The following is a 12,604-nucleotide window of genomic DNA, read 5'->3' as shown; positions in this document are numbered from 1 at the left end:
TTCCTACTTCTATTTATGCACCCATATTAAGTCATATTAATCACATGATACATTATGTAGACATGTGCATGTGACATCATTAAAATACTGTTCTCCCGAGAAAATAATAATTATATATACACACAACTGCTCCACTTTACCCTACAATCAACATGGGCAATGAAAACACTCAGAGAGGGTTAAAACACAACAGCTATAGACCTGGTGGGTGTATTGCTGAGTACCCCAGGGGGAGTGCAGTGTCAAGTGTGAAGTCCATCGAATGACAGGTTTTGCACAACACTGCAAGCAGCCACACTGTACCACTCTGAACTGCACGCACTCCAAACAGCCATGCTATAGCTAATATTTTGACCGTTAAGTACTAGCTATCGCCTAGCTATTCTGTTGTAATGTTGCCATGCCCATGTCCAACAGCGGAAAGTCCTTGGTCTGAGTGAGAAAGCTATATGGAAGAGAGGTACAGGCCTCTATCTTCCCCCAGCAGCATGAATGGGACTCATTCACTTCCAATCAATCACATTCAGGGGACTGCCTTAAAAAAATGGAAATGCCAGTTTCGTCTCGGGAAGGAAAGAATGATTCTTCCAAAGTTTTTTCATAACAGTGTTGGATGTCAAACTTCTCTTTGGTCCATTTCTCAGAGTAATGGGCCATGGCACACCCCTACACAGTAAAATCCCTGGTGTTTATTTAAGACAGTGGACAAATTGAACCAAACTCAGAGGGTTTGCAAAACAAATGAGTGTACCTCTGATCATGTACAAATGGAACCAAATGCACCCATAAGAGTTAATTTAACACTGCAGTCCGGGAATGATATTTTATCCTATCTGTAAGTTAGACTATATGTTACAATATATATATCCATTTACACATTTAGACCCTGCAGTGCATGGGTGGGAGTAGGACACCCACGGGCTGACAAATAGCACCGCCCGAAGCTCACAAGCTCCCCCGGGCAAGAGTTTTACTTAAGTAAAAGTGCTAATACTGCAATATAGAAGTACTCTGTTACAAGTAGAAATGTATAGTAAAAGTACAAAGGTATTGACATCAAAATGTACTTAAAGGTTTCATGAGCATTCATTTTCATTTATTTGTATTTTTCGTTTTTCTTTTAGGTTTTATGACCTTAATTACACCCCAAAAAACGGAACTTTGAACATTCAGTGGATTTTCTGTGGTCTGAAGTTTTCTCTGGGGTTTGGAAGCCTTTTGAGCTGCAATGAAAACAGGCAAAACAGTGAAAACAGTGACATCTGCTGGCAAATCCCAATTGAGCTCAGAAAACCTACAAAGTACTCATTGTGCAGAATGTCCCATTTCAAGTTGTCAAATAGCCTCGGTACCCAGGCTTTCATTTTCGTCGGCGCAACAAAAATGAAAGCCTGGAGGAACGCATTGGCCGCTCTAGTCTAGAAGTGGGAGTCAACCCTTCCGAGTGGGCGTCGCTCCAAATTATGTGACGTAGCACTGCACTAGGGGGGGAGAGGAGGGGCCGGGGGTGACTGACAGATCGGTGAGATCCAATCAGGGCGTGCGCAAATCTGTGCCGCGACCTTCTCCTCTAGACCAGAAACCTAACACATTAGCTCAGGCTATAGTTTTCAAATGTATACAAATCTTTTCAAAATAGCAGATCTATAAGCTCACAATGCATCGCAACGCAACACATTGTGAGCTTGTAGATTTTCCAATGATCAAAATGTAGGGCTGAAGTGGTTAATGTATGTTTTGCTATAATAATCAAAATCTACAAAGCAACTAGTAACTAACTAAACGTTTTCAAATAAATATAGTGGAGTAAAATTACAATATTTGGATCGAAGATGTAGTGAAGTAAAAGTAAAAGTATTGGAAATTGGAAATACACAAGTAAAGTATAGCCTAAATACCTCAACATTGTACTTAAGTAAATGTACTTAGTTATTCTACACTACTGGGTCTACTATAAGTCTACTATAAGTACCTGAGTCGAGTCAAACTTATTTAGGGCAACAGATCATTTGAAATGCTGGAAATTCAAATGTATGTGTGTGTGTGTGCGTGTGTGTGTGTGTGTGCGTGCGTGCGTGCGTGCGTGTGTGCGTGCGTGCGTGCGTGCGTGCGTGTGTGGGCAGTGTACCTACCTATGTTATAATTTGGCATTCTCATGAATAAATGTTACATGCATTTTGGAAATTGGTGCTTGAGCAGCTCAATCTGCCCCACTCCCACATGAACCATACTCAAGGCTGTGCTATTAGGAGTGGAAGAATCCAACCTGGCAAACTCACCCAAGCTCTGTATAAACAAGAGGGACACTTATGTAATCAATATACACTTCATATTATATTTAACAGCAGAAAGGCTTCCAGAGCATTGAAAATAGATTACATTTACATTGTACATTTGACAGGCCAATATTGGACCAGATACGGTCCAAGTACTTCCTACAAGCAACTTCCTCCACTTGTTATGTCACCCAAGGACGGATTAGCCATTGGGCCTGTGGGGCCGTGGCCCAGGGGCCCTTGATTGTCAGGGGACCCATCCATCCATCCATCCATCCATCCATCCATCCATCCGTGTCTTCCTTTTCCTGCCCTGTCCGCCCGCCTGTCTCTTTCTCTGCGTCTGTTTTAATTACACGTTCCTCTCTGTCTGTCCATCTCTCTTAAAACTGCTCTTCGGTGTCCAGAGGCCAGGCTCATCCTGTGGCCCACGGCCTGCGACCATAAACATTGACTGACGCTCCCATTTGGAGCTGTCTGGGCACCGGGCCGCTGGGTGTCTTCAGGTTTATGGATATTGACTCCCCTCCTCTGATCCCGTCTTCCTTTTAGTTTGAGACAGCAGCCAGCCAGCAGCCTCAGTCTCTCTGCCCGTCGTGCACTCAGTCACTCCATGCTGGCACCCACACACATCCAGCACATATCAGTGGTTGGAAAGTAACTAAGTACCTTCACTCAAGTACCGTGCTTAACCCATTAAAACCATGAGCATGACTCTACAAATGTCTGTTATGTTTCTATATCAGTGGTTCTCAAACTTCGGTGTAGATTAAAATTACTTACTTACAATTTACATAATTCTCTTCGTTCCCGGTAGAACATAAGGCTGCTTCCATCTGGTCATCCTGGGCAGCATGTTGTGCCTCGCCCCATGTCAGATTTGCCATCTTCAGTTCTGAGGTCACAGTTCTCCGCCAGGTTGTTTTTGCCCTCCCTTGTATCCTCTTTCCAGGTGGTCTAAACAGACATTAAGCAATTAAGCGCCATTTTGTACTTCTATTCGAAACTTTCTGACCTACAAGTGCACACTGCGCCCTAACTGCGCGTTGTGATCTTGCAGATCGGCTACTTTCTAAATAAAAGTATACTTTAACTTTTGGTACTTTTTGATGAAAGTATAGTACTATTAATACTCAAGTAACATTTTCAATACAAGCCTTTTACAGTATTCAAAACAGACTATTTCAATATTGTGGTATTGCTACTTTTACTAAAACAAAGTCTGAGTAGGTCTTCCACCACTGTCAGATACATACAGGTGTAAGCTAAACACTGGACAGATAATGGAGCAGGAGGTGTTACACGGGGCAGCGACCCCAGTCAGTCACGCTGTCAGTCAGTCAGAAGAAAGTGGTTCCGCCGCCGCCTCCATCAGCCTGTCATGGAAGCTCACAGTCGGTCGTTCCATCATTCAGTCAGTCAGACGCTTTTAGTCGGCTTGTAATGTGCTGCTGGGTGGGGAACCTTATATTTCCAAAACCGTTTTTTCTATTATAATATTTATTATTTGATTATTTAGCCACTTTCCACATGGCATTTCCACAGGATTAAAAATAAATTCAATCATAAGCCATTAAGACTTGGGGCCGATTCTACACATGCCTTCTACTCTAAATCAGTTTTCAAACATTTTCGTGCCAAGGACCCCCTACAACTGAAAATGTTTTGAGCGAGGGACCGCCGGAAGAAAAGATTTGTGTTAACAAAACTCCAAATGATTAAAAAATATTCAAACACAAGATTATTCAAAAATAGCAGATGTACAAGCTGCTATTTTATAAGCACAAAGTGATGCGTGATGTTTTTATATCTGCATGCTATGTTTGAGAACCACTGTCCTAAACCAGTTTGTAACAGTCCTTAACAGTTTTCTTTTCTGAAAAAGCCATGTTATGCTATAGCTACAATCTAAAATGGCACAGATGCTTTGCCGATTTTAATTGTTTTTAAAAAGATAATTAATTTTAAAATGTCTGCTTTATTTCAGAGAGGTCAATGCAGACAGAGAAGAGAGGCATGCAAGACAAGACGGTGTCCGGATTCGAACCCGGGTCTTCGTGACCACAAGGAGCCACCACCTCCACGCTCCATGCTTTAAAAATAGCAAAATGAACAGATCTATCTCACAACCTGTGGCGAGCTTGTACAGATGCTATTTTTGCTGTTCGCCATATGACATAGTATGTCAGATATAGGATAGGATATCTAGCCTTTAAGGCTGAAGTGGCTAAAGAGGAAAGGAAAAAGACCCGTCCATTTGTCTGTCAAGTGGTCGGTCAACGAGTCAGTTAATCAGTCCAGGTTGTGACGAGTCAGTGCTTTCTGTCACATAGATGGATTGGTCCAGTATGGTCCAGTCCGTCACTCCAACAGTAGTCTCTCGAGACAGACTGTTCCAAATGTGCCTTTTTCCTCTTTTTCGTTTTTATGCTGATGGGTTCCCAGATTGCTCCAACAGTGTCTCCTGAGTCCTGAACCCTATAGTTTAGTAGTTTAAACCAAGTGCAAACTAAAACACAGAGGGAAGAATAAATCCAAGATTTAGAATTTTATTGCCAGCCATTTGAGCCAAATAGAACGACAAAAATGGGCAAAAGGCATAATAGTAAAAAACTAAAAACAAAACAACAAACAAACGGCCAAATCTTGAGGCCGAGGTTTAGATTGGCTTTCAGTACAGCTGCAATGTTAGCCAGTTTAACGTTGTTTATTACAATCAGATGGAACTTAATACAATCTTAATACTTACTTAATACAATCAGATGGGACTTGACACTGTTTGGATGCATGGGCTGTCAAGGCCAGAAAGTCGTTTTTTGCCACTCAGTAGGCGGTTCGCGCATAACGTCCGGGTACGATGATGTCACGCGCATAGCCTCCGTTCGCCACAGTCAGACAATCACACACATAAAGATACATTATTCGAAGATGCAGATGGAATACAGTGGGCACTGCAGACATTGTCTCACTGTTCGCATGTGGGGAGATCGGGGTTACGGTGTGCCCTGTGGCTTCTTTTGGTTCTGCCGTGGGGTGGCGATGCCCCGTCCCATAGTACTGGTCTGGTACCTGTGCCAGTTGGTGTGGGCAGAGGTTTGTGGCGTCTCCAGCGCATGGCGGCGGGCTGCAGGGCCACACAGTGTTGACCTCCTCTCGCCAGGGTGGTGACATCCGGGCTAGGGGGTTTTGCTCCCCCATTACTGCATGAGGCTTTTACCACTTGAATATTGTCTTTTATTTTCATTGTTCTGCTTTTTTGTTTCACTGTTTTTGTTCTTTGTATTATTATAAAATCAGACCGGTCTGAAGTGAGTGGTGCTGTACTGTACTGTACTGTACTGTACTGTACTGAGTGTACTGTACTGTACTGAATAAAATATTCTGGACAAGAGGGTTAGTGAGGTCAAAGGTCAGCAGAGACAAGACGAGGACATATGTGCGTCCATATGGACTCACCACGTGAAGCTGCTTCTGCTTGGCTGTACGTGTGTTCCACACAGTGACATACTGTACGTGTGTTCCACATGCTGACATACTCTGGGGGCACGTCCTCGCTGTCCAGTGTGTGTGTGTGTGTGTGACGTCTGTGTGTGTGTGTGTGTAAGTATTACTATACTTGTATAGTAATACTATACGCACGCACGCGCGCACGCACACGCACGCGCACACACACACACACACACACACACACACACACACACACACACACACACACACACACACACACACACACACACACACACACACACACACACACACACACACACACACACACACACACACACACACACACACACACACACACACACACACACACACACGATCCAATCATATAACAACGCAACACTTTGGAGACTGCTTGCTGTATACGCCATCACACGACGGTGTCACTTCATTGCCAAAAGGAGCTAGTAGCCTAAAATGTCCAGATAATGTTTATATGTGGTACAGTATATACTGTATACAGATATATACATTTGGGTTGGGAGCCATGCAGGCTTACAATCATGAAAGACTCTGGTTAGGCAGATGCCGCAGATTAGGCGTACTTTAGGTTTAGGGCTTGGGGTTATGTATTCCCTATATACCATATAGACTTAGCTGTACGGCTCCGGATCCTAAAATGTTGATGTCCTCACAAGTATACGTGATACAAGCATGCGTGCGTGTGTGCGTGTGTGCGTGCGTGCGTGCGTGCGTGCGTGCGTGCGTGCGTGCGTGTGTCAGAGGTGAAGGAGCTGTCATCGGTTAGATCCGCGATAGCGTCACAACAGTGGCAGAAGGCAGACGGGACTGAAAGAGGATCTAATGCCCATCAGTCATGCTCCGGCCCACGCATGACGGTGTCGTACACCCCAAAAATATAGCAGGTCTACAAGCTCACAGTGCGTCGCGTCCGTGACGCACTGTGAGCTTGTAGATCTGCTATCTTCACTGCACGGCACCGGGGCACGACAAAGTATAATGCGGCTCTAGCCGTTCTCAGTCCCTTATGTCATATTTGTGCGTGTGCATGCGCATTGCGCACGTGTGTGTATACAGATGTGTTTGATGGTCTGCACTGTAGGGTTTTGCGTATGTGTGTGTGTAATGTGTATAGGCTACCATACTTAGGCTATGTATATGATGTGGTGAGCATGGCTGTGTTTGTATTTGTCTGTGGGCAATCTGGGCATATAATGTGTTTATGTGAATGTTGCGTATATTGTATCTGAATGTGTGTGTGTGTGTGTGTGTGTGTGTGTGTGTGTGTGTGTGTGTGTGTGTGTGTGTGTGTGTGTGTGTGTGTGTGTGTGTGTGTGTGTGCGCATGCATGCGTGCGTGCGTGCTTGCGTGTGTGTGCCCCAGGTCACTGCCTCTGATGATGTCATGCTATTGATCAGCAGGGCGTCTGGTGTGGGGTTTGGTGTCAGCGCCTGGAGAGAGAGGAGAGGAGAGGAGAGGAGAGGAGAGGAGAGGAGAGGAGAGGAGAGGAGAGGAGAGGAGAGGAGAGGAGAGGAGAGGAGAGGAGAGGAGAGGAGAGGAGCAAGAATGAGAAACAGAGTGAGGGAGAAAGAGGGGAAATAGACATGAGAGGGAAGAGAGAGAGAGAGAGAGAGAGAGAGAGAGAGACGCAGGGGGAGATGAGTAGAAGCTGGAGAGATGGGGGAAATGCAGGGAGATAGAAAGAGCGAGAGAGAAACAGGAAGAGAAGAGAGGGGAGAGGCTATGACGGATTAACGCAGATAAAATGAAAGGGAGGGAGACAAGAAAGGTAGAACAGACAGACAGACAGACAGACAGACAGACAGACAGACAGACAGACACCAGATAGAAATAATGAGAACAGGAGATAGACAGGCAGACAGTGCATGAAGGAACAGAGCTCTCTCTCTCTCAGTGACACACCGCTGAGTGAATCCATCCCTTCAGTGGACACAGGGGACCGGTATAGACGGGGGAGGGGGTGGTACTACCCCCCCGCCCGCCCCCCAGCCTTCATTAAACCACAACTCCTCAACTCCTCGGCCGTGTTTGGGATCGATACGCCTCCCTCCCTCCATTAGTACAGCATTAATGGCCACCTTAAGATACATCATCAATACAGACCACCAGTGTGTTGGGATTCTATTTGATTCTTTCATCTTCTTACATGTAGCAACAGTAGTGTAGCCTGTACGGCCTGATTGGGAACACACATGGAACCCAATTGTACACGCGACGCACGCCGGCGGATTAATCAGACCGTTATCTCAATCTTTTTCACAGAAAAACAAGTGATCGAGTGATAGTGTTTGCGTGCATGTGTGCACGGGTGCGTGCGTGCATGTGTGCACGGGTGCGTGCGTGCATGTGTGCGTGCGTGTGTGTGCGTGTGTGTATGTGTATGTGTATGTGTATGTGTATGTGTGTGTGTGTGTGTGTGTGTGTGTGTGTGTGAAATGTACGTTGAAATGACATTATCGTGTCAGTAACACAAATGCCTCCCATTCAGAAATATTGCTTCTAGCACCCCCCACCTCCCCCGTTGCGATACACTAGGCCTACTACACAGATATTATAAGAATCCCTTTTCATATCGACTAGTTTGACAGATACACGCAACTGGAAGTAATAACCTGAATTGTCAGTGTGTTTCATGCAAACTCTATATAATGCACAGCAACCAAATTGGTGAGAAATTGGGCCTCTTCCAGGTATCAAACGTCTTAATTTCATGGACCCCATAACTCTGAGAGTGTACAAATGGACCTTTACGGCTCCATTTGGTTCCATTTGTAAGGGGCCATTTGGAACCCCTTCAAGGAATCATGAGGGTCCCTGGACCCTAGCCCAAGATTTGAACTCTCGATTTATCGATTCTGACATTTTCAATCTACGAGAGTTCAAAGACTTATAGCCTTGGGTGCATCGAGCGAAACCACCTGCCTCAAAGTAAAACTGAACATGTACAAATGCTAAATCTATGGTGCTTTCCTGGTTGCCCCACCTGTCTGATTATTCTCCAGGAAGGTTTGGAAACCCGGAGGTCCATACGTAGTTTTCGATCCACTGGAATCTGTCATCCATCTTGAATCTGTCCTCCATTACAACTGCGCAACAGTGCCCCTGGCGGCCAGGGTTGCGCAGCCAGTTGCATTCATTTGGGGAGACGAGGACAGATCCAAGATGGATGACAGATTCCGAGACCGAGTGAAACACATTTTTTATCGAAAACTACGGACCTCCGGGTTTCCGAACCTTCCTGGAGAATAATCGGACAGGTGGGCAACCAGGAAAAGCACCTTAGATTTAGCATTTGTACATGTTCAGTGTTACTTTGAGGCAGGTAGTTTCGCTCGACGCACCCAAGGCTATAAGTCTTTGAACTCTCGTAGATTGAAAATGTCAGAATGCACAATATCAGCACCCTGACTCTGTTTGACCAGAGTGGAACACAACCTTAATTAGTGTAATTGGCCCGGAAGTAAGGAATAGGCCCAATGTCTTTTCTGCTTCCTAAATGGTGCAATGGTGTTCCATTGCCTTTAGTCGGAGAATGTTAGTATTGACCGGTGGCTGACCCAACATCCACATTAAATATTTATTGTAAATCTAACAAGTCGGTAAAAAATGTGTAATGTTCGATCGGAACTTTCCTTTTCACTGTAGGTAAAATACAGAAGGTACAGATGTATACTCGGAACTTCTCGACACATCAAGACCAAACGCAATGGCTCAAATACAGTACAGAGTACAGTACAACTACAGCACAGTAGAGTCAGTGCGGTACCAATCTGGGAACCCATTCGGTAAAACTAAATAAAAAAGACACCTGTGTGGGCGCTCTTATCACCATACACCATCTTGGTGTATGGTGATTTGAGTTTTTAACTCAAATCTTTGCTACTGGGAGGGTCCCTGGAACAACATATTTTCAGATGGCCAATGTCTATATATTTGGGGTCCTTGACATGAATATGTTTGAGAACCACTGACATAGAAACATGGGTTTTTCAGAAAACTGTCAGGATTTAAATGTTTTTTTTTGTGGCGTTCGCCTTTATTTTATATTTTTTATGGAGGGACAGACAGTCGGCTGACAGGAAATGGGGAGAGAGATGGGGGGGAAGACATGCAGTAAAGGCCGTCGGGATCGGAAGTCGAACCCGCGGCACACTGCCAGACTGGATTACCAGCCAAGGTGCCTGGACCACTGAGCCATGGCCCAGAACTGTCAGGATTTACAGACATCTTTTAAATTTCGACGGCAGGCCTAAATGGGTTAAACACCAAAAGGGGTTCCCGTCCTGAATGGGTTAAAAGTCCATTAGAGTTTTGTTCAAACATGCAGTAAACAAACATTACATCTCCATAGACTTGGCTGCCATATATTTATCCATGTATCCATCATGCCTTGTGACATCACGTGACATCATGGAGACCCTTTGATCTCCATATATGGATCTGACCTCGTGACATCACGTGACATCATGGAGACCCTTAACGCCTCCATTATATGGTCAAGCCTCATGACATCACACCTCGTGACACGTCACTCCAACATATATGGCCATCTCCATATATGAAGATCACAACACTGACCTCATCTAACCCTGGAGAGAAGACTGGATCATCACCTAGATCTGCATGGAGCCGGCCAGCAACTCTACATTGATCTGACCTCATCAAACCTGTACACTCCAGACACGCTCCACATATGGCCAGTACAGAATTCATTCCATATGTTGATCTGACCCCCCCCCATGCCAAAGCGCCAGCGCTCGCCCAGCAGTCTGCCGTCTGCCGCCACCCAGGCGGATGCGTGCACTAGTGACGGGTTTCTGAACTGCCCACAGTCCTCCTATGAGACACAGATTGAGTACAAACAAACTGTGGCATTTTATCGTGAACATTAGTGAGGACCAATTATATGAAGATAGGTTGAAAAGTGGAGAAGTGTCCTTTAAGCACCAGCTGTATCGCCCAGGTGACGTGAGGTGACGTCACGTGACGGCAGTCCCCTGTGTTTGTGTTTCAACGTTCCCCACAGTGGAACGCAGAAGAAACTCTCAAGAAGGCGGGTGGTGGCGCGGCAGATTTTGATCCCCAAATTGTCATTTAAGGGGCCTTTTCACACAGGAAGCGACCGACAACGAGATGCGAGCTTTCAGGTGTGTGTGTGCAATCTAACAGGACAGGTGTGGCGTGGCCTGTGAAATTGTCACGTTTGTGCCAGCCTCACACACGCTGGCTCGCACGAGTCACGCCTGTGAAAATGTTGAACTTTCTTTCAGCGCGACACAACACATACGCACACTGTGACACTATACTGTATTCGCGCGAGCCGCTCAGTGCGACCCTACACGGTTCCAAACGAGTACGCAGCCGACGTAGGATTGGATGCTAATAAGTCATGCTAGCGCCATGTCCTGTGGGGTGTAGGCCTACTCCTACATCACCATGTCCTGTGGGGTGTATGCCTACTCCATGTCCTGTGGGGTGTAGGCCTACTCCATGTCCTGTCGGGTGTAGGCCTACTCCTACATCAAGCTGCCTCGCTACAGAAACAGGACATAGAGGCCCTATGGGCCGCGGGGCTCGGCAAGGCCTATTTATATTTACGCGAGCGTAGTGTCGCTCGTGGGCGTACAAATGTACCCGGGAAGGCGGTTGGGATTTCAGGAAGTGAGCAGAATCCTAAAAAAGCTTTCTTTCTTTCTTTCTTTCTCTCTCTCTCTCTCTCTCTCTCTCTCTCTCTCTCTCTCTCTCTCTCTCTCTCTCTCCTCTCCTCTCTCTCTCTCTCGGAGTGTTGTTGTTGTTTATGGCTCTGTGTATTATAACCCCTCCGGTGGGCTTTCCCTGGCGTCATGGATGCTGTTGCCGTACACAGCAAGCAGGCGCCTCCTCGCCTCCATCAGGAGGCTGCCGTACACAGGGAGCAGGCGCCTCCTCGCCTCCATCAGGAGGCTGCCGTACACAGCAAGCAGGCGCCTCCTCGCCTCCATCAGGAGGCTGCCGTACACAGGGAGCAGGCGCCTCCTCGCCTCCATCAGGAGGCTGCCGTACACAGGGAGCAGGCGCCTCCTCGCCTCCATCAGGAGGCTGCCGTACACAGCAAGCAGGCGCCTCCTCGCCTCCATCAGGAGGCTGCCGTGCACAGGGAGCAGGTGCCTCCTCGCCTCCATCAGGAGGCTGCCGTACACAGCGAGCAGGCGCCTCCTCGCCTCCATCAGGAGGCTGCCATACACAGGGAGCAGGCGCCTCCTCGCCTCCATCAGGAGGCTGCCGTACACAGCAAGCAGGCGCCTCCTCGCCTCCATCAGGAGGCTGCCGTACAGAGGGAGCAGGCGCCTCCTCGCCTCCATCAGGAGGCTGCCGTACACAGGGAGCAGGCGCCTCCTCGCCTCCATCAGGAGGCTGCCGTACACAGGGAGCAGGCGCCTCCTCGCCTCCATCAGGAGGCTGCCGTACACAGGGAGCAGGCGCCTCCTCGCCTCCATCAGGAGGCTGCCGTACACAGGGAGCAGGCGCCTCCTCGCCTCCATCAGGAGGCTGCCGTACACAGGGAGCAGGCGCCTCCTCGCCTCCATCAGGAGGCTGCCGTACACAGGGAGCAGGCGCCTCCTCGCCTCCATCAAGAGGCTGCCGTACAGGAAGGAGGAGGAGGTGGGCTGAGGAGCTGCGTGGACATGGCCACGTCGTGTTCTGTGTAGGAAGAGAGAGAGAGAGAGAGGAGCCCTCCTCGCCACTGTACAGTTAAATAGCTACTGCTTACGTCAAGGCTCCAGCTCACTCTATGTGTGTGCGTGCGTGCGTGCGTGCGTGCGTGCGTGCGTGCGTGCGTGCGTGCGTGCGTGCGTGCGTGC

The sequence above is a fragment of the Electrona antarctica genome, assembly GCF_951216825.1.
Source record: "Electrona antarctica genome assembly, chromosome: 14".
Lineage (NCBI taxonomy): Eukaryota > Metazoa > Chordata > Actinopteri > Myctophiformes > Myctophidae > Electrona > Electrona antarctica.
Note: the sequence above shows the minus strand (reverse complement) of the source record.